Genomic DNA, 22,630 nt, shown 5'->3' on the forward strand with positions numbered 1-22,630 from the left:
TACAAATACAGTTACATTAAGGGTTAGGGTTTCAACATAAGACTTTAAAGGGGGGAACACAATTCGATCTATAACCAAAGGGTATCAGGTATTACAGGAGAAAGAGCATGAATTTTGGAGCAAAGAAGGACTTGGCTCATCTATTTAATCTCTCTGCACTTCAATTTTCCTTTTCATCTCCTTCTATTAAGTATTATTAAAATTAATATTAAGGGCTTCCCTAGTGGTGCAATGGTTAAGAATCCACCTGCCAGTGCAGGGGACACAGGTTCGAGCCCTGGTCTGGGAAGATCCCACATGCCATGGAGCAACTAAGCCCATGAGCCACAACTACTCAGCCTGTGCTCTAGAGCCTGCGAGCCACAACTACTGAGCCTGCATGCCACAGCTACTGAAGCCCGCTCATCTAGACCCCATGGTCTGCAACAACAGAAGACACTGCAGTGAGAAGCCCACGTACTGCAACGAAGAGTAGCCCGTGCTCACCTCAACTAGAGAAAGCCTGCTTACAGCAACGAAGACCCAATGCAACCAAAAAATAAATAATTAACATTAAATATTATAAATAATATTCCCTTGCTATTGGATGAAGATGCCAGGTCATCTGAATCTAATGCAACATTCTTTATACACATAATCTAGAACTTTTAGAACTAGTTGGGAAGTCAGAAATAATTAAGTCCATTTCCTGTGAGTCATGTGAGGAAAATATTTCAAACAGGTTAAGTCAGAAGTGATAGGTGTCCCTCCCTACAACCACACGACCAGATGTTATGTTACAATTAAATTCTGACATAAGAAAGACAGACACCACAGGAGTCCAAAACATGTTTCTAGAAGCTCAGTGGGGTGCCCCCTCCCATCCACTCTGGCACCCTACAGGAACCTTCTCAGGAAAGTTTCTCTCTGGGACAAGAGCACCTAAATTATAATGACCTAATCAGCTACCCCTCTAGCTAGATCAAGCAACTAAATCGTGAGTTAAGTGTAAGATTTTGGAATGCATGTAGTTCTAGACAGGGCGTAACCCAGAAACATTTGGCTACAGAGCTTACTTCTTACATTGTTCAAAAAAAAGGCAGACAGACACTTGTACAATCTTACTTGTCAGCTTCATATCTTGCACATCATCCATTTCACCAATTAAGAATTATTTCTGACATTTCTTCTGCTAATGAATTAGCCCTCTGGTACTGATTGAGAAGGCAATGTTCAAAGTGCTTGCTGTCATGGCCTCTAGAGGGAGACTCCTCAGGACACAGACTCAAGTTACCTTGCACACACAGACAAGCATACTACTGGCTCCTCTGATGTATTTAAGGTAAATGCCTAAGGATATAACACTTGCCTAAGGAAACGCGGCTGGTTAAAACCAGAACCCAAGCCTCCTCACTGTTAACTCTTCAACACAGGGTTTGTTCTGAGTCACGAAGCTTTCTTTACGTACAACCTGCATACTATAACTCATCAGACCACCTCCACGGAGCAGTACACAGAAATATGCGCCTCAGAACCACAACTGAGCCTAGTCAAGACTCTTATGTTCTACATACTGTACTTATTAAAACAGAAAAAGATATGAGACAGATATTTTCTAACACTTACTGTCTCTCAAATTTTAAAGATTTTTTTTTAAGTGACAAAACCCAATATTGGTGAGGACAAAAAAAAAAAAAAAAAAAGGGAGCCCAGCCCCTTAATACTCATTGAGAAGAGTGTAAATTGGTTTGGCAATATCTTCCAAAAACCTTAAAGTCATCCATTCCCTTTGACCCAGATATTCTACTCCTAAGGAATTTATCAGAGACATGTACAACATTTTTTATATAAGAATGTTTGTCATGGGTTAATTATAATCATGAAAAATCAATGCTGACCTAAGGGTCCAATAGTTGGGACTAGTTAAATAATCATGGCCCATTTAGATGATGGAATACTCTGTGGCCAATAAAACAATTTGTGAAGAAATGATTAATAACATAGATCAATGTTAATGATCACTTGTTAAAAGGCTCAGAAGTGTATACACCCCTGCTCCAAATATTTAAAGGAAAATATTTCTATGTGCAGGAGGAAGGAGCATATTAGCTTGGCAATAAATAAATGCAATTATTTCACATCACAGATACAGTTTGAAGGAAGCTAAAGTGTAGCCCCCAAATATTTGTGAGTTGGCTACTAACTCTCATGGTATTAGCTTATTTTAAGTCATAGTGCATAGAAATTTATTGTTATATATTTATCTCTATTTTGAAAACCTTAAAATCTGTAAATACTGTTTTGAACATCTTATCAGCTGCGAATGTTTTGTTAATGAACAATCCTGGCTGCAAGAAAAGCCACAGAGGAGCTTCCCAGGGGTTTTGCGACGGTTTAGATCTGGCTGGAACATGGGTTTCATCAGGCTCCCAATCACCTGTGAGCAGTGTGAGACTGACTGTCTTTTCATGGATGAAGAAGTCGACGGCAGACGGTGAAATAACTTGTCCCAGCTCCTCTCCCAGGCAGAGGCTGACCTAGAAAGAGTCTAGTTCTCTTTCATTGCCTCATACCCTCTCCAGGAAGGGCAGGCGGCCAGTCTCATTATACAACACACACCATCATTTGGTATCTCAATAGAAATCATGTGACCTGTAAGAATTCCTTAAAATTTTAATTTAGCATATTTTCTCTGATATTTCCAGTGAATCATTTTAATAAATTTGAAAATTGAGCTACTTATTTTTTGACAGCTTGTTGCACTTTAACGTGTAATACCCGAGGTACAAGAAAACTGCATCTAAGGGGCTTCCCTGGTGGCGCAGTGGTTGGGAGTCCGCCTGTCGATGCAGGGGACACGGGTTCGTGCCCCGGTCCGGGAAGATCCCACATGCCGTGGAGCGGCTGAGCCTGTGAGCCATGGCCGCTGAGCCTGCACATCCAGAGCCTGTGCTCCGCAACGGGAGAGGCCACAACAGTGAGAGGCTCGCGTACCACAAAAAAAAAAAAAAGAAAATTGCATCTAACATTGTTATAAATAAAAGAAATCAGATCAGTCATCAAGGGCTCCAGAGTGAACAGCAGCTTCATAACCTCCATGCTTATCATCTTTGCCTTCTGGGTGTAATTTAATAAGATCAATTCGAAGAATGGTAATTGCAGCTTCAGTTGCAAATTTCAAACTCTTAACTTCGTCTATGGTTGGTTCCTACACCCCTGCTTGTTTGTTGTCTCAGGGTTTACCACTGACCAAGTCAAGACCGAGCCATTTTAGATTTTTGCGTTCTGAGCCTCACTGTGAAAAGCTCTCAATTTTGCAGCCCGATCTGTGGAGTCTTGGGCAGCATTAACTGCTAGAGCATTAGGAATAACAAGAAGAGATCTTGCAAACTCGGCAAGAGCAAGCTGTTCCTGGGAGCCCATGCTGGTTGCATAGTTTTCAAGGTATACGGAAAGGGCTGCTTCTACAATCTGCTTCTACCCGGACCCACAGATTTTGACTCCAAAACTCACCACACAAAGAGCATCAGGTAACGAGTGCTCCATCTCGCCACACATGAAATCATTTGCCCCAAGTAAGATGAATGACGCAGAGGTACGAGCCTTAGTGTTTTTAATCAAGATCAGTTCATCATCACAAATTCTCTCCTGTACCAACATTGAAGCTTCAAAAGTTTCTTCACCTTCCAAATGAAAATTGAGCTACTTTTAAAAGAGAGGTCTAAGATTCCTCATTGATCCCGACGTCTCTTCTGCACGAATTATTATGGCAAGACGACAAGGTATTTGTCATTCACCCAGTGAAGGTCCCTAAAGCTTAAGTCCTTTGCCCACCAGGAGAGGAACTCAGGAGGCACTGGGAAAAGGTGGGCACAGTGGGCATCTCAGCATTTGAGTATATTTGGGCAATATACACCCCACCCCGGTCCCCCAGGTTCGGAGATTGTGTTACTCCCATCACTACATTTGAAAAATCCTGCTGCTGGGACAAAAGCAGAGACTCTGGTGTTAGAAGGATCTGGCTTTAAACCGTGGTCTCTGCCATTTACCTGGGGCAAATGTCTTTTTAAAAAATATTTATTATTTTTGGCTGCATCAGGTCTTTGTTGAGGCATGTGGGATCTTCCGCTGCGGCACGGGCTCTTTGTTGCAGCGCATGGGCTTCTCTCTAGTAGTGGCATGTGGGTTTTTCTCTCTCTAGTTGTGGTGCACGGGCTCCAGAGCACATGGGCTCTGTAGTTTGTAGCACGGGCTCTCTAGTTGTGGTGTGTGGGCTTAGTTGCCGTGCAGCATGTGGGATCTTAGCTCCCCCAACTGGGATTGAACCTACGTCCCCTGCATTGGAAGGTGGATTCCTTACCATTGGACCACCAGGAACGTCTCTTTTGGGCAAATGTCTTAATCTCTTGTGACCTCAGTTTCTTCATCTCCAAAATGGAAACAACCACGATGCCCACTTCATTGAATTTGGAGGGATGACCTGGGATAAATCCAAAGTGCCCAGCACGATGCCAGGCACATGATGCCAGCCCGTGAGCTCCGTAGAGGACGGTCCTTGCCTCTTTCCTTCCCTCTTTCCCTCTTGTTCCCTTGCTGGTCACCCCTTCATATTTATAACACACTCAGCCCCCAAATACCTACAGATCAGAACCTTGTCTTTGTTCTCATCAACTATCTAACAATATTCAACCATACTTCATTGGGACTTCTGTGGCAGTCCAGTGGTTAAGACTCCGTGCTTCCACTGCAGGGAGCATGGGTTCCATCCCTGGTCGGGGAACTAAGATGCCGCATGGTCAAAAAGAAAACAAAAACATACTTCATCAAGTTCTGCTTTCTTAGTTGTATTCTTCAAGGATCTTTATTTCAGCTTTTCACTCTGACTTGGTATTTGGCTTTTCTAATCATCAATAATCATTAAGAATTGCACATTCTTTGCAGTAAGTATTTTCTCAACAGCATAATTAAATAGTCATCCATCTATCCAGTCAATACACAAAGTTGCTCATGAAGGATTAGGGTGACTTGCCAGATAACCGCATACCAAATGGGGCATTCTGACTCTTTCTAAGCATCTGTCCAGGAAATACGATTGTAATTTAGCACACGACTGTTTCTGCTTTCTCCTGCAGGCTGTTGTTATTCTATCAGATCAAATTTCTCCCTGTTTTGGAAATCATATATAATTTGGGGATTTTACAGAGTGGGGTTGAGATTGTGTCAGAGAGAGTTTATGAAATTAGATATTTTATTTGATGAAGAAGGATTTTGTTACCTGAACATTCTACTGAGAAATGGAGAAGCAAGAATTGCAAGGGCAAACTGCGAGTAATTTTACCTTTCCATATTACTCAAAAGCTCACAAAGCACTGGCATTCCAAAATGTAGAAAGATATTGTATTTTAAATGAATTAGGAAGATTATTTTCATTCACTGCATATTTAAACTATAAACAATTATGATATGCTTTTGGTCCAAATTTACAACTTTAAATATGTGTTCCCCTATGTGTCTACGTTTGGCTCAGTTGGTCTAAACACAGCAAAACTTAGATTTTCAGCTATTGAAAATTTTCCTCTGGAATAGGAGCAATTTTTATACATTAGGAATAAAAGCATCATTATTAAATATGGGAAAGATGAGTCTGAGGCTGAAATGAAAATGGAATCAATGGAAGTTTTTAATAAGGGAAAACTGACTACACTGAAATGTGTCTTCCTTTAAGAACTCAGAAATGAAGCTGCCCTCGGAGAGTCGAATTAGTGCACCTCTAACACAGTGGGTGTGATTAGGAATCGGTGACAGACATTGTTGGTTGCTCCCCAGCATTCATTTGCCCACCTGCTCTTTCCACATGAACCCTGATTTTTCCCATAGCCTCTCTCCTCTGCATTGCTTGTGCTCAGTGAATGGGCCTCACCTCTAGCTCCAGGGGGTGCGACATGATGGGTCTAAGCCATTCCTTGTAGGTTTGTTCCCCCTGCCTATGATTGGTATGGGCATGGGCATGTGACAAAATTTTGACCAATGAGACAGAAGGAGAAATCTGCAGGAGCTTCTGGGAAAGATTTTATCACTTATAAGGAGTGTTGACTGAAAAAAAATGCACAACCTAAAAGTTGAGAATTATGTTTTATTTGGCAGACTTTCTGAGGACTTCAAGCCTGGGAGGCAGCTTCTCAGACAGGATATATAGGAGTTTTGTGACAAAGAGCAGGTAGTCGGAACATCAAAAGATTACTGTTAATTAAAGAAAACCAGATATGTCAAGTTAATGAATTTAGCACTTTTCTATGTATGGGGAGGTGCAAGAATCTGGGCTCATTGAAATCTTTCCTTTAGCTATCTAGGGCCAGTATCCTGTTTCTTTCCCATCCTGAGTCCCCTCAGGGTGCACCGCTGGGGGTGGCTGCAGGGGCTGAGGGCTTGGCAGTGGGCAGCCCGTTGGTCTCCATCCTGAACTTCCTCAGGGCTCACCGTCCAGGATGGCTGTAGTGGCTTGATGGCTGCAACATCCTTTGTTTACTGATATGGCAGGCAACATTTTTCATTCACAGGAGAAACACAGCCCCTTTTTGGGCACTGGCTGTTGTGTTTTGATGCGATCACTGGAGAAGCAGCAGCCATTTTGTGACTAGGAGGGGAGCCAGCCTGAGGTGACAAGAATGTTTCCTGGAGGAGGCAGAACCAATAGATTGTGGAGAGAAGGAGCCAAAGCACTGTCCCTGTGTTGGGAACCTCTTTTCCTTTAAACTTGTTTTTATGTGAAATAATGCCATGTTCCATCAGATTTAATACACCATCCATTGAATGCCATAGCATTATTTATTATATAGAAAGAAATAACACTCTTAAGGAAACTGAAACACAATGGGTTTCTATCACTTGTTCTACAGTTATTGAAAGAGCTCTTTTATTCTTCACTAGACATGTATTTTATTATGCTATTTTTAGCAATTATAGTGGACCCTTGGTTAACACAGGTTTGCACTGCACAGGTCCACGTATAGGCAGGTTTTTGTTGTTTTTTTTTAATGACTGTATTTGGAGGTAGAGTCTTATTTATTTTATTTTACTGATTTATTTATTTTTGGCTGCGTTGGGTCTTCGTTGCTGCACTCAGGCTTTCTTCTGGTTGTGGTGAGCAGGGGCTGCTCTTTGTTGTGGTACACGGGCTTCTCACTGCAGCGGCTTCTCTTGTTGCGGAGCACAGGCTCTAGGTGCATGCGCTTCGGTAGCTGTGGCACATGGGCTTAGTTGCTCCATGGCATGTGGGATCTTCGTGGACCAGGCCTCGAACCCATGTCCCCTGCTTTGGCAGGCGGATTCTTTCTTAACCACTGCACCACCAGGGAAGCCCTAGGCGGTTTTTTTTCACTAAATACATACTGCAGGACTACATGCCCTGCATTTGGTTGAATCCACGGATGTATTAGGGGAACCACTGACCAAAACTGCCCGCCCTGGACAGGCACGATAGTAACCACTGGCATGAGTTATCTTACAACAGGAGGTCCTGGTAAGGAACATGGAACTAACAAGCTACCACCAACTGGAAGAATTCGGGAAAGGTCAAAAGGAGAGAGGAGACGTCAGTCCATATATCCTACCAGACTCCCAGAATCCTTCTCGATGGAATACATCTTGGCTGAGCGATGCATGTGCCACCAGGAAGGACCCTGAGTCAGAATGATTGGCCAGAGACAACCCAGAAACTAACCCCATCACCATAAAACCTGAGACTGCGAGCCACACGGCAGAGCGGTTCTCCTGGGTTCCCTTGCCCTGCTGCTCTCTGCCCGGGGGCCCCTTCCCAATAAAGTCTCTCATTTTGTCAGCACGTGTGTTTCCTTGGACAATTCATTTCCGAGTATTAGACAGGAGCCCACTCTCAGCCGCTGGAAGGGGTCCCCCTTCCTGCAACAGATGCAAAACCTTCAACAGGAGGGTAGACGCTGAAGTTATACAAGGATTTATAACTGCATGGAGGGTCAGTGGCTGCCCCCGCCTTGTTGTTCAACGGTCAACTGTACTTCATTAATTTTATAAATTATATTAATACAATACATGTATTACATTAATTTTAATATAATAAATTTACATTAGCCTTGTATATACCTAAAAATGGAAAATATAAGTAGAATAAATAGATGAAGGTATTCCTAAAACTTTCCCATATTCAACATCTGAGTCTTTAATGTTTTACTCAGAATATTATCTCTGTGGCGTGGAGAGCATGGTGATAACAGCAGTAAAGTGCTGGGCTCTTAAGCTGGCTCTGCAGTGACTTAGAGCTAGCTTCCTTTTGATTCCCACTTTGGGAAAGCTGTAGACACCTCAGATTCACCCCTATTCCCTCCCATTTTCATCCTGGATTCAAACTGTGCTCTCCCACAACTTCTGGATTTTCTTCCAAACTACTGTTTTCATGCTTAGCTCCAGTTTCTGGTTACTATGAATAAAGGTTCTATAAACATTCGTGTACAAGTTTTTGCCCTCTTTTACCCTTTAAGTTGTTAACCATCTTCTATTAGTTAACAATCCTTAATAATAAATTGTTTCTGGTAAAATAAGTATGGTTTCTCTCTCCTCAATGGACTTTGCTTGAGATACCTGGCATGGTATCTCATTTTTTCATTTATTTTGCAGGGTACTTGGTGAGAGCTTTTAATATGGGAATACTTCACGTCTAGGACATTTTCTTGTATAATTTTTTCTGGAATTTCTTTTTTTCCAGGTATTGGACATCCTGGTCTATTTCTTTTATTATGTTTTTTTTCCCTACATTTACTTTTATTACGTTTTTTTCCCTACATTTACTTTTGATTCTTTTTTTCTAGGAGATATTCTCAATTTTATCCTCCAACACTTCTAAGCAGTTTTTCATTTTTCCTATATATTTTCTAAAAGCTCTTTTTAGTTTTCTGAGTGTTTCTTTTTTATTGTGTACTGTCCTTGTTTCATGGATACAATAACTTTCTTATCCTTCTGAGGATATTACTGATGAGTATTTTGTTCTGCCTTTGTTCATTGTCTTTGTTTTTTCCAAGGTTACATTTCCTGTATGTTGTTGTTATTGTTAATTTGTTTTGGCGTTCCTCAAAAGCCTGATATAACTCGTCACCATTCATGTGTATTCAGGAGTAGGGTGCTAGGAAGCTGACTGGAAGATCTGGGCATTTGAGCAGGGCTTGGCCAGAGGAGGACCTCACTATAGGGTGATCTGCTGAAGCTCTTTGGTTGGAGGATCCTGACTATTAATATCTTGAGATCTCTTTTCAGCCTGGTGAAGAATCTTCCAGCTTTCTTCCTGGAGGGTATAAACCTGGCTGCCCACAGCTTTCTGTGAGCCACTGGGAAGTTAGAGTGAGTCTCCCAGTTCAGTATGTGGATTTTCACTTAATCCCTTGCCATATTCAGCCCTGAGTTCCTCTGTCCCCAGTGGCCTGGGGTCCTGAGTCCATTGTATCCCTAGTTTACCCCTCCAGAGACCAAACTTCTGGTCTTCTCCTGGGTGGTGAGGCAAAGCTCTTGCTGGTTGTGCAAAGGAGAGTAGGGGACGAAGATGAAGGTGGTTCTAACCACATTTTAAACAGGTTGTTGGGAATTCCCTGGTGGTCCAGTGGTTAGAACTCGGCGCTATCATTGCTGGGGCCCAGGTTCGATCCCTGGTCAGGGAAATGGGATCACACACACACACACACACACACACACAAACAGGATGTCAAACATCCTTCTTGTTCGAAGGTCCTTTTTTACTCTAGCATTCAAAAAGAACCTATTTCCGCCCATTCCTGAGCCACCCTGCTCTGAGGTTCTGGGGCACAAATCTGATTACTTCCTGACTTCCCTACCACTAGCTTAGAATTCAGCTTTTTCAGGGCTGTTAAATCAGCTACCAGTAAGTCATCTGCTTTTCAGCATGCAAAATTGTTGCCTTTGTCGCCTTTCCCATTCTCTTTTGTCTTTGCGGGTTTACGCTTTAGAAAAACCCTATAATTATCGTTTTAGCGGCACTGCTAGAGGCAGGGAAGATATACAATAGTACTATAACTAGAAGCTGCACTTTGTGTATCCTTAAGATGTTTAAAATGCTGTCAAGAATCTGACATACTATATTTGTCATTTTAATTTAAATACATAGGCTAATGCAAATGATTAAGTTGGTAGTCAACGTTTAAACTTAGGAATATCTATTAAATTTATAACGATTTTAAGATGTTTAAATGTTTAAAAGAGTTTGATCATCTACATTTTTAAGTTTGTTTCTCTACAGTTTTATAAACATGTGGTTTGATTTTGTTAGATTTGTAATTATGTCTCTTTAGATTTCAGAAGTACTTGCGAAAACCAAATATATTAAATTCATGAGATAGATTGAAATGCTTAAGAGGATTTAATCATGTTTGTCAGTGTTATTTAAATTTAAGAGAATTTATTAGATTTGCAAGTTTTGTGGCTTTAATTTATAATTTTTAAGGTAATTTGATTAAGTTTGTAAACTGTGCTTAAATGTTTAAGGGATTACAATTTGTTAAATGTATAAGCTAATTACACATTAATCAAAGAACAATGAAAATGAGTGTTTTAATTTTAATACAAAATTACTTGATTTATAATTGAATTTCCTAGATTTGTAAGTTGTATTTGAGGGTTTAAAGAAAAATAGGTTTTTAACTTCTAACTTTAATTGAATATTTGTGATAAACACAAATAATTGTAATAAACTTAAAATGTTTCTAATAAACTATAAGCAATTACAAATAATTGTAAAATAGATTTTCTTAAATCAGATTTAAAAGATTTATATAGGAATTTGGGGACTATTGGGTGGCCAGTTGGAAAAAGAAAATTGATTTATGCCTCACATCAGGATAAATTACAAATAGATCAAAGATCTGCATGTAAAAAAAATGAGACCATACAAGTACTAGAAGGAAAAAAAATAGTGAATCCTCTTATTATCTTTCTAACTATGTCTCAAATTCCAAAAGCCATAAAAGAGAAGATTTATGCATTTGATTATATAAATATAAAAAACTTCTGTACGGCAAAGTCGCCAAAGACCTGTATGGAAATGTTTAAAGCAGCTTTGCTCATAATACACTGTACCTCCAAATTGGAAACAACCAAAATATCCATCAACTGGTAAATAGATAAATACATCCAAACGAAGAAATATTACTCAGCAATAAAGAGAACTGCTCATACATGCAAAAACATGGTTGAATCTCAAAAGCATTATGCTAAGTGAAAGAAGCCAGATATAAAAAAGAACCAGATATACTGTATGATTCCATTTAGGGCACGTTGAAAAAGGCAAAACAGAAATCAGGTCAGTGGTACCAGGGGATGGAGGTGGGAAAGGGGACTCACTGCAAACGGACATGAGAAAACTTTTGGGGTTGGTGAAAATATTTTATATCTTTATTATATGGTGGTGGTTATACATTTATCAAATTTATGGGACCTAAAAAGGGTAATTTTCACTGTACTAAAAGCATAGCAAGAAGCCTGATTTTAAAAAAAATACAGCAAACAAAGACAAAAGAAAAATGATAAACTGGGAAAAACATTCACAGTTAATATCACAACAAAGGGTTAATCTCCCTAAAGAGTTTGTAGAAATAGAGAAACGACCAACAAATTAATTTTAAAAGTGAGCAAAAGACAGGAAAACCAAGTTCACAGGAAAAAAATTCACATGGCCCATAAACATGAAAAGATGCTCAATTTCACTCAGAATAATAGAAAGTGCATTAAAATCACACCAACGTATGTGTTTTCTGTTTCTCACCTACCCAGACTGACAAAATCCTGAAGACTGAAAACACTCTGTTAGCAAAAGGCTGTGGAGAAACAGGAAATCTCATGATCATGGTACAACAGCTAGGGAGGGAAATTTAGCATGATCTAATAATAAACGAGGTTCTCCACTGAGGTATTATTTGCAAAAGCTAAAAAGATTAGAAGCAACCTGCGTGTGGCAGCAGGAGACTGGTTGAATAAACTTTTCACACAACCATACAAAGGAGTATGCACTTGTCATTCTCTGTCCTAAAAAAGAATGAGGAAGATCTCCATGTGCTGCCGGGGAGGGACCTCCAGAACATATTGTGAGATGAATCCCCCCGCTAGAACATTAGGTCCAGGAGGCTGGGAGTCTTTGATCGTTTTGCTCATTGCTATTATCTCAGGATCTAGAAGAGTGTCAGTAATATAGTGGGAACTAAAAAAAAAAAAAAAAATTGTTGAATTAATGAATTGCCTGATCGTATCGTGTTGTTTTTATTTTCCCTTATGGCTTATCCTTTTCTTATCAATTCATAAAAGGTCTTTTTATCCTAAGTAGTGGTTATAATTCTTTGTTTCATAAGGGTGTCAACTGACATTGTTTATGCTGTATGACCATTTCAGAAATGTAAGGTTTTTTCTTTTTCTTTTTTGGCTGCACCGTGCAGCAAGCGGGATCTTAGTTCCCCAACCAGGGATTGAATCCGTGCCCCCTGCAATGAAAGCACGGAGTCTTAACCACTGGACCACCAGGGAAGTTCCCAACATTTTTTTCTAAACTTAAAATCTTTTCCCTTATGACTTTTGTGTTTCCTATATTAAGAAGGCCTCCCACACTTGAAGGTTACTCATATATTTTCCTAAACTACATTCCTAATATTTAATATCAATATAATTCACTGCATTAATAAATCAAAGAGAAAATATCCTAGGATTAGATTAATCAAAGTCCCAAAATGCTGACAAAATTCAGTAGCCATTCCTAATATAAATCCTAAGTAAAAAAAAAAAAAAAAAAAAATCCTAAGAAAAATAGTGATAGAATTAAACTACTTAAATATAAAATATATTCACACACACACACTCACATATATACAAACCCATACACCTGGTAAACACCATATTGAATGGTAAAATACTGAAGCCTTGACATATAAATCAGGAACAAGGCCACTTTTATTCAACAGTACTTTTGGTTCTCTAGCTAATACAATAAAATAAGAAAATAAATGGAAGGAAGAGAAGGTGTTTTAATAGATAGGATAGCTAAAAATCTACTATTGAATAGAATTCATGAAAATTTAATAGGGAGATTGGATATACAAAATTATACATAAAATAGCTTTATTTAAAATAAATAATTTATATATAATATTTATAATATAAGCATTTAGAAATGGATATGGGAAAAAATGTACCCCACACACAATAATTTAAAACACTAAAATACCTAAAAATAACGAACATAAAGGTTACAGAACCTAATAAAAAAAACGCTATTCAATGTTACTGATGGTCCTAACGCCAATACCTGAACAAATTGAGTGACATTTCATATTCTAAGATTGGAAATTTCAATTTCTAAAAAAAGAAACTCACCCTCTCCCAAATTAATATATAAACCTAATGCAACAACAATCAGAATTCAGTTTCCTATTTTGGTAAGAGGACAAAATTTTATAAAATTCATATTATAAAATAAATATGTGAAAATTGCCAAGAAAATCTTGGGAAGAAAGAATAATGTCTTGTAATATATTAGAATGTAATAGAAGGCGATTATAAATAAATAGTATGGTATTTGTATATAATAAACAAATATACTGGTAGACTGGAATAAAGTTCAGAAGTAGCGTCAGATGTAAATGGGAAACTAATGTATGGTAAAGGTATTATTTCAACTTCAGAAGAAAAGGATGAATTATTAATAAATAGTGTTGATATGATAAGGCATCTACTTAAAAGAAATAAATTTAAACTTCTACCTCCAACTACATTCAAAAATAAAATCTAGATGGACTATTATGATAAATGCAAAAAGTAATACTACAAGATTTTATGGGAAAAGTATTACTTTAAAAACAATAAATAATAATAATACCATTTTTATTTTATAAAGTGGCACAGGAACGAGGGATAGCACCGCACTCAGGCTTATTACGCATGCTTTAGTACCATCCTTATTCTCTGGCTGAAATCTTGGAATCAACATTCTAGAGGTGACTGATTAGAAGCTATTATTTTGACTTGAAAATTCACTACAGAGGTGGTAGCTATTAGATTTGCTTCCTCTCCTAGGTCATGAGATCCAGAAATGCAACTTTAAGCAATATTCTTTATTTAAAAACATTCTATTACAATAAATCATATTGGAGGTCCTACAGAATTCACGATTACTCTCATTTTCTCCTTACCATGCATCATGACTTGGCTGTTTACACTTCAGACACAATCTCTTATGATGCAGATTTTCTGAAAGCAAAACTTGTACAATATTTTGCATAAAGGAAAGAGAATAAATAAGAAAACTATACATACTGATAATAAATATTTTTTCCAATACATATCCAACATGAGTACTTTTGATTCAGGGGGGATAAGAGTCATGTAAGTAATGAGAGCATAAAATACGGACATCATGCCAAAGTGGATGGATGTCACTGAGTTCCTACAGGTGAAGGCACAAATGGGGCTTCAAGCACATCAGAGCAGGTGCTTTGGACCCAGAGGAACATTCCAGGTGAGGACTTACTAGCGGGTAGCTTTGGCGGGGCTCATAATCTCTGTTTGCCTGCTCTTGTTCATATCTTCTGGGAGGATTAACATGAACTGTTATGTGTACATGTGCTTAGCAGAGTACCAGATACGTTTTAATTTTTCTTTCCTATCGAATTATTACTGGAATTTGTTAACATGACAGGCCAAGAATACAGACGTAGTTCCCTAGGTTTAGAAGATGCACAGATCCACTCTTGCAGCTCCAGTTAAAAAACTTGATGAAACCCACAATTTTCTAAGTCTGGAGATGGTGGGACCATTCCCAAGTGTAGGAAGGCAGTGTGAGTCAAGGCCACGCCAGTCACTTCTAACACACACTTTGCAGAGGCCTGACCCCAAAATACTAAGTGTGTCTGCCAGATGGGTGTGCTACAAATCTCAAAGAAATTCAGAGTACTCTACAAAACAATAAGATCAAACCAAGAAAAAACAACTCGGAACACAGATGCAAGAGGAGCCTTTTCTTTCTTTTTCTTTCTTTCTTTTTTTTTTTGCATTAGTACAATATTATTTTTTCCAGGCATTCTGGAACAATGCCTGGAAAAAATAATACAATCTGGAACGCTCTCGCCAAAACCTTCCTGGATATGGGCAGGAAAAGTGACTAAGCAGGTAGGAAGGCCCCAGTGTCTATGGCTCCACTTTGCAGGGTGAATTTAGAGATGTACCTGCCCCTAAGCCTGTAAGCTGCTTCTTTATAAAATTACTATTTACAATTGGAAGGTGTCTATGGTTTTGCTTTTGGTACAAAATAGTAATCTACTGGTAAAAAACTTATTTTAAAAATCTCCCCCAGGAACTTTCCTGGTGGTGTAGGGTTTAAGACTCCACATTCCCAATTCAAGGGGCCTGGGTTCCATCCCTGGTCAGGGAACTAGATCCCACAACCATGCCGCAACTAAGGAGCTGGCAAGCCACAACTAAGGAGCTTGCTTGCTGCAACTAAGACCTGGCGCAACCAAGTAAATAAATAAATAAAATATTTTAGTTAGAAGGAGCTCTGCTCTACACGTGCTGAATTCCCTGGCAGGGAAGGAGGGGACATCAGACTCAACTGACCAAGAAGCTGACAGTTTCTCTCTTGATTAGATAAACATTTGCCATCAGAAAGACTCCGCACTTCCACTGCAGGGGCACGGGTTCAATCCCTGGTTGGGGAGCTAATGTCCTGCATGCCATGCAGCCAAAAAGAAAAAAGAAAAAAAAAGAAAAGAAAAGAAAGAAATATAGTTTTTCTCTCTCTCTCTCCTTTCTCTCCAGTGGGAGCTAGTTATATTTCCTCTTGTTCCCTGGTACTGTTCTCTTCAAATGCATCCTCACGTACAGCCCTACCATTCGGTAAGGGGTCATTTCATAGTTTTATTTCTGTGTCTTCTTTCTGTTTCTCTCCACATGTTTCCCTCTTCCCTTGGTTTTCTTTTTCTTCTTGTTTGTAAAATGAACACCAGCTACCAAATACTTGCATCTACGCCCTTTTCAGTGCCTATCTGCTAGTCAAAAAACAAACAAATAAAACCCAATAAAACATTTTTATTTCTGGGATTTAAATATTTCCTAACTACTAAATATATCAAAATTGGATATACTTTGTTGAAAATTCCTCAGCATCTGTTATGGATTGAACTGTGTTCCGCCCCAAATTCCTATGTTGAACTCCCAACCCCCACTGTGACTATATTTGGGGATAGGGCCTTTCAACAGGTAATTAGGGTTAAATGAGGTCATAAGGGAGGGGCCCTAATCCATCAGGACTGATGTCCTCCTAAGAAGAGGAAGAAACACCAGGGATGCACATGCACACAGGAAGGGCCATGTGAGGACACAGTGCAGGGTGGCCATCTGCAAGCCAACGAGAGAGGCCTCAAGAGAAACCAAACTTGCCAACACCTTGATCTGGGACTTCCCAGTTTCCAAAACTACGTGAAAATAAATTTCTGTTGTTAAAGCCACCCAATTTGTGGTATTTTATTATGACAGCCCCAGAAGACTAATACAGCTCCCAAAATGATAATGAGAAAATAATAACAGATCTCATCGAGTACATACCCTGCACCACATGTAGGGTGCTTTATGCTTTATCCCATCCAGTCTTTACAGCAACCCTAGGAGGTTAGTATCACTGTACATTTTATAGATGAATAAACTAAGACTCAAGGAAGTTTAGAAAAGCTTGCCCTAACTCACTCGCTGCTTAGGAGAATCTGAACCCAGGTCCATCTGACCCCAAAGCCTCTAAATCTGTTCAACCTGTTGCCTTAGTGGAATGACCAGAAGCCTCAGCTCTTCAATGTCCGTAATCCCGGAGGGAAGCAGTAACATTTATAATCCAAATGGTGCTGATCCATTAATTAATATTTGGCACTGGATGAGGTGTTTTTTTGTTCTTTTTTTGTTTTTTTTTGCGGTACGCGGGCCTCTCACTGTTGCGGCCTCTCCCGTTGCGGAGCACAGGCTCCGGATGCGCAGGCTCAGCTGCCATGGCTCACGGGCCCAGCCGCTCCGCGGCATGTGGGATCCTCCCAGACCGGGGCACGAACCCATGTCCCCTGCATCGGCAGGCGGACTCTCAACCACTGCGCCACCAGGGAAGCCCATGGATGGGTTTTTAACTTACATTTGATGGGGGTGTGACTGATGTGCTAAGAAGTCATGGCATTACATTCATTCCACATTTCACAAGGACTAGGGGCATTGCATTGTTCTAGGCAAAACAGACAAACCCCTGCCCCCATGGAGATTACTTTCTACTGGGGGGGGGAAGGGAGATGCCGATAAACAAAACAAGTAAATATATTTCATTGTGTATTAGAACGTGATAAATGCTGTGAAGAAAAGTAAACAAGGAAAAGAAAATAGGGAGTGTTGGGTGGCAGATGGGGGTTCCATTTTCAATAGGGCGGTCAGGGCAGGTGTTATTTGAGGACTGGAGAAGCCAGATGGTGAGACAGAGGAGCTGGTAGACTGCTTTGCTGCTCACCCAGCGTGCTCCATGTAGCCCTCCCAAGCACGCAGGCAGTAAGCAAAGTTCCTTCAGCATCCTATCCTAAAGCTGAGGTGCTCACTGGAGACAAACGGTGCATGTTTTTTATATTATAACCACAGGATTACATCTAACAACCTTTCCTGCTAAACTGCAGATTATAAAGGAGAATAAGAGGAAAACAGCAATCACGAGCACTTTATTCAAATGCTTTGATATTCACTCATGCATTTGTTTTCGTGTCTGTATGCTTTCTATAGCCAGCTCCTTGAAAGCTCTTGTCTGGAGCACCCTGGTTGCGCAGCCTGTGGTGCTCCAAGGACAGTGGTACTTCAAGGACAAAGGACGACCCTGACTGAAAAAGTGTCAGAGTTACACCCCCTACCTGACTCTTAATCGCCCTCCCCACCATGTTGTGATGGATACGAAATTCCTGAGCCCACCTGGGCAACGCCCACCTGGGCAATGGGACCTGTCCCAAATAAGGAAAGGCATCCGCCCTGTCCCACTCCCACGCTATAGAAGGAAGGTATATGTGCCTCGACCAATCAGTAAATGAAATTTTCACCTCTGACCATTCCATTGTTTTCTAGCTATAAAAACTGATCAATAGCACACGTTCGGGCTCGACTCTCCCAGACTACTAGGAAGTTGGCCCACCGTTCTGGCAGTGACCCTCTCTCTAATAAATTCTATCTTCTTTACATTCTGCCTTGTGTCTGGGAATTCTTTTCCAACCCGCGTTCAGACCACGATACAGCGCAGTGCATCTTCCGTGTAGAAGATGCTTTGCAAACACGATGAGGAACTGGCCTCTGAGTCATCAGTATACTGCTCCCTGACCAGTATCATTTCTTATCATCACTCCAGCAAGTTGTCTGGAAGTACCATGTTTTGATTATACTGCCATGCCTTTGCACATGCATGTCCAATGCCTAGAGCATCCCCTGCTGCCTTGTCCTCTAGAAAAACTCATTCTTCAAGATGTAGTGTGAGTCATGTTATTGTGTCATAACAGTCAGTACAAGATCTTATTTGTCCGCCACTCACATGACTTGCTAGGTTAACTTTGGCACCTTCTTCTTCTCTGTTGGAGGCTCAGTTCAAGTTTCAGAGGAGAGGTGAGTCCTCCATGGCATTATTTACAAGCCAGCGAGAGGTGAGATACCCTCCATCCCACCTGTTCTTGGGTTATCATGGTAACTGGTAAGGGCAGCATCAGTCTCCTCCCAGTGCCCTCTTGGCAACATGTCCTCCCCCCCCACCCCCACCACCCCCCCGCACCGCTGGTGGATGCAGAAGGAGGCGTCTTCTGACTGTCTGAGTCCTGTTGGAGTCTCAGACCACACGGCTGGGGACACCGTGAGGTCCGTCCAGTCACTGCCTTCTCTTGCAACAAGCCACCGTGGGAGGCACCTGGTGGGGAGGGGAGGGTGGAGGTCTGCTCAGCTTGGAGCCTCAATCTACCTGGGGAGGCTGCCGGGTTTTTGACCTTCACCCCCCAGAGCAGCTTGGAAGGAAATGGCCAAGGACTCTTCACTGGACCAGCAGCATCTAAATCCTCCTTCCCGCTTCTCTGCATGTCTTTTTCCACCTACAATCTGGGAGCTTTGCCGGGTTGTAGAATAGGCGGGCAGGCTCTCTGCACATCCTAACCAATCTATTGTCTGTGCCAAAAACTCGTCTCCCTCCCCCATCCAAAGTTTGGGCTTTTGAAATTTAAAATCTTATGCCCTTGCATTTCAAAGCCTGGTCTTGGGGAACTCCCCTAAGCCAGGAACGAAACTGATTTAAAGGAGGAAAGCACTTATTAGAGGGAAAAGAAGATAAAATAATTCAAGGAAAAGTCCTCAATTAAACCTTCAGTTTTGTCTGGCCTGCCGTCTGGTATGATAGCGTAGATTTCCAAATATACAATTTAAAATAAAGCAATGCCTAAAAATATTTATATGAGGTACAGAAATTAAAATTATTTATAAAATGTTCTCTTGGGGAGAAAAAGCATTTTCTTGGAAAAAAGGTTAAAGGAAACATTTTATTCAAAGAGTTAGTTCTTTTCCCAAGTTATACCCATGACCACAAATGCAAGCTTGTGAGAGTTTTCATGTCAATATTTATGAAGTTCCATTCTAGGGCTCAAGTTTAACAGCTGGCCAAAGCATCCCAGGCTCTTTCTGCTTAAGCTAAACTGGAATTGAGCAAAATCATCTGACAAGCCATACAATCTAGACCTTTCCTGGCTTCTAGCCTCTGACTTCTGACCGCCAGTGGAACTCACATTATCTCCACACCTCCTATCTGTCCTTCATTCTCTTGCAGACTCAGCTCTTGATTTTTTATTTGGGCTGTGATTTTAACACAAGGTCTTGATGCCGTATGTCTTGTCAGCTCCCCAGTCCTAGGGCTCAGGGTGGCTCCTGGAAGCTATATGCTAAGATTCATTTTTTTTTAATAGATTTATGAGGGCATTCAGCCTCACTTATTTATTTTATTTTATTTTTTAAATATTTATTTATTTGGTTGTGCCGGTCTTAGTTGTGGCAGGAGGGCTCCTTAGTTATGACATGTGAACTCTTAGTTGCAGCATGCATGTGGAATCTAGTTCCCTGACCGGGTTCAAACCCGGGCCCCCTGCATTGGGAGTGTGGAGTCTTCACCACCATGCCACCAGGGAAGTCCCAAGGTTCATTTTTCCTGAGACAAAGTAACATAAAATGTCCTCCAGTTGGCTGCCATCCATTGTGTTGCCTATTTTTCAGAGATGAGATTTTCAAACTGTTGTCTGTGCATTGTCTCAAATTCCTCATCCCATCTCTTTTCAACCTACTACACCCTAGCTCTGTAAGCAGATAGGGTAGGGGGGTCCCCTAAGAAAGAGAACTAGGCACGGCTTTCTCGACAGAAGAAAAGCCATTTGGGGCCTGAGCCATTTGGTAATCTAAGCCTGGCCACAATGCTTGCCCCTGAACAGGTATTAGTAATTAATGATCTTCAGGGAACAAAAGAATGCAGGAACAAACTGTTATCAGGCAAGAGAAGTAACAACAGCAAAGATAATATATCAGTTGTAAAGACTCCCAGTTCTGTTTCAGCAGTAAAGATTAGCCTGAAGCACTCAACCACCAGATCAACTGGAACCTAAGGGATGTTGATGTTGACATTTCCCGTTCCTTGTAACTTCAGTCAGCTACAGCTTGGACTCTGTCCACCGACAGCCCAAGCCTCTTCATGAAGATACATGTACCTTTAGCTTAAAACTTAACCAACTTTGCTGCTTAGAAGATACTGCTTTGGAAAAGATCCCCCGTGTCCTCCTTACTCATTTCAAGCAATAATAAATCCTTCCTTCTCCTGGTCTCTGGCTTGGTTGTGTCTTTTGGCTCAACACCCACCAAGAGACAAACCCAGTTTTTCAGTTAACAGCTTCACAGTGCTTCATGGGCACTGCTACTTCTTAAGTCAGCAGTGATCTCTGTAGTGGCTTAACTGGGAAACATTTACTCATTCATTCAAAAAAATTTATCAAGGGAATTCCCTGCCGGTCCAGTGGTTAGCACTCCCTTTGCCCTTTCGCTGCTGCGGGCCTGGTTCAGTCCCTGGTCAGGGAACTTAAGATCGCGCAAGCCACGCGATCTTTCTTTTTGGCGTGGCCAAAAAAGAAAATTAAAACAGACAAAAAACAACAACAACAACAAAATTTACTGTGTGTCAACCACGTGCCATGCACTTACTGTTCTAGGTGCTAGGGACACAGCAGTGTAGGAAATAATTAAAAGTCCCTATATCCATGGAGTTTACATTCTAGTAAGGGGAGAGAGACCATGTAGATTTACTTATTTATTGTTGTCCCTATTTCAGTGATATCCCAATCTCAAACCCCCAAAGCCTGGAAAAGCCTATACTTCTTCACCCCAATTTAATCAGTTGTTAAGTATCAATTCAACTCCTAAATCTCGAATCCAGCCCTTCTCCGTATTCCCACTACTTGCCTTCGTTTGGCCATGAGGGAAATATTTACACCACAGAAACCGGCAATTGCTACGCATCAGGGCTTTTGCCCTTGGAGAACCAGTTGTAAACCATTTACCAGCCTATTGCTGATTAAGGAACCCTAAGTGTTTTCCTCTTGGACAGGTCCAAAGGTTTTCTATTCTCTACCAACCCCTGATTTACCCTCCTGGAAGTCATCCTTCATACATCTGCTGCCAGGGTGCTCCTTCTGAAACATCAGTGGGATCGTGTCAACCCTCTGTTTAAAACTCTTCCAGGGCTCCCCATCCCTTTCAAGGCATTGGCACTACAGATAAAACGCTCCTTGATCTGGCCTTGTTCATCTGTCCCAGCCTATGCCTTACCTTACATTTTAATCTGTCTACAAACCAGTACCTGTACTTGTCTCCCTCTCCTCCGTGCCTTTGTGTTGGCGGTTCCTTCTGCCTAGAATACTTGGCTAATTCTCAGGCATCTCACAAGACTGTTAAGGTGTGCTACTTTGAGCTCCCTTTTCAAGACCAGGCTGGTTTCATGCCTCGTCTGTGTTCCCTCACAGGACCCTGTGCATAACTCTGTCACAGCATGTAAGCCACTGCACCGAAACTGGTTTACCTCTTGTGGAGTGGCTGGTCAGCCTGCTTGGGACTGTGACCTTCACTCTGATCCTGGAGAAGAACAGGGCTTTCTGTAGTCCTGTCTTTGGCCCTTCCCTCATCTTACTGGGTTGACTCTACAGAGTCTTCCTGGGTGATCTCACCCATCCCTAAGACTCTTTCCTTGGCTCCCCACCATCAGTATATTGACGATTCACCACTTATACCTCCAGCCCCGATCTTTTGGCCTAAGGAACATCTCTACCTGGATATGCCACCTCAATGTCTTCTCCTCTAGCCGCCTCTTCCTGGGTTCTTGTGTGGGGAATGGCATTAACAGGGTTCAGCACACCCCAGCCAACAGGCCAAATATGACCACAGCTTGAGCTAAGAATGGTTTCTACATTTTTAAAAAGGAAAGAACAAAAAAAACATAAACACAAAGCAGAATATACAGTGGAGACCATATATGGCCCACAAAGCCTAAAATATTTCCTGGGATTCCCTGGTGGCA

The 22,630-nt window shown here is 41.0% G+C and overlaps 1 protein-coding gene, 1 non-coding gene and 1 pseudogene across 5 annotated transcripts in view; 1 reads left to right on the forward strand and 2 right to left on the reverse strand.

The window, feature by feature from the left end:
• The window catches only part of FBXO36 (F-box protein 36), a 101,038-nt gene that overhangs the window by 44,703 nt on the left and 33,705 nt on the right, over positions 1-22,630 (reverse strand). The window lies entirely within an intron of this gene.
• On the reverse strand, positions 10-5,923 carry LOC101323065 (T-complex protein 1 subunit alpha pseudogene; annotated as a pseudogene).
• TRNAD-AUC (transfer RNA aspartic acid (anticodon AUC)) lies at positions 9,588-9,659 on the forward strand. The gene has a single exon. It is a non-coding gene; the product is annotated as a tRNA-Asp (tRNA).

Source organism: Tursiops truncatus, chromosome 7, assembly GCF_011762595.2.
Source record: "Tursiops truncatus isolate mTurTru1 chromosome 7, mTurTru1.mat.Y, whole genome shotgun sequence".
NCBI classification, from domain to species: domain Eukaryota; kingdom Metazoa; phylum Chordata; class Mammalia; order Artiodactyla; family Delphinidae; genus Tursiops; species Tursiops truncatus.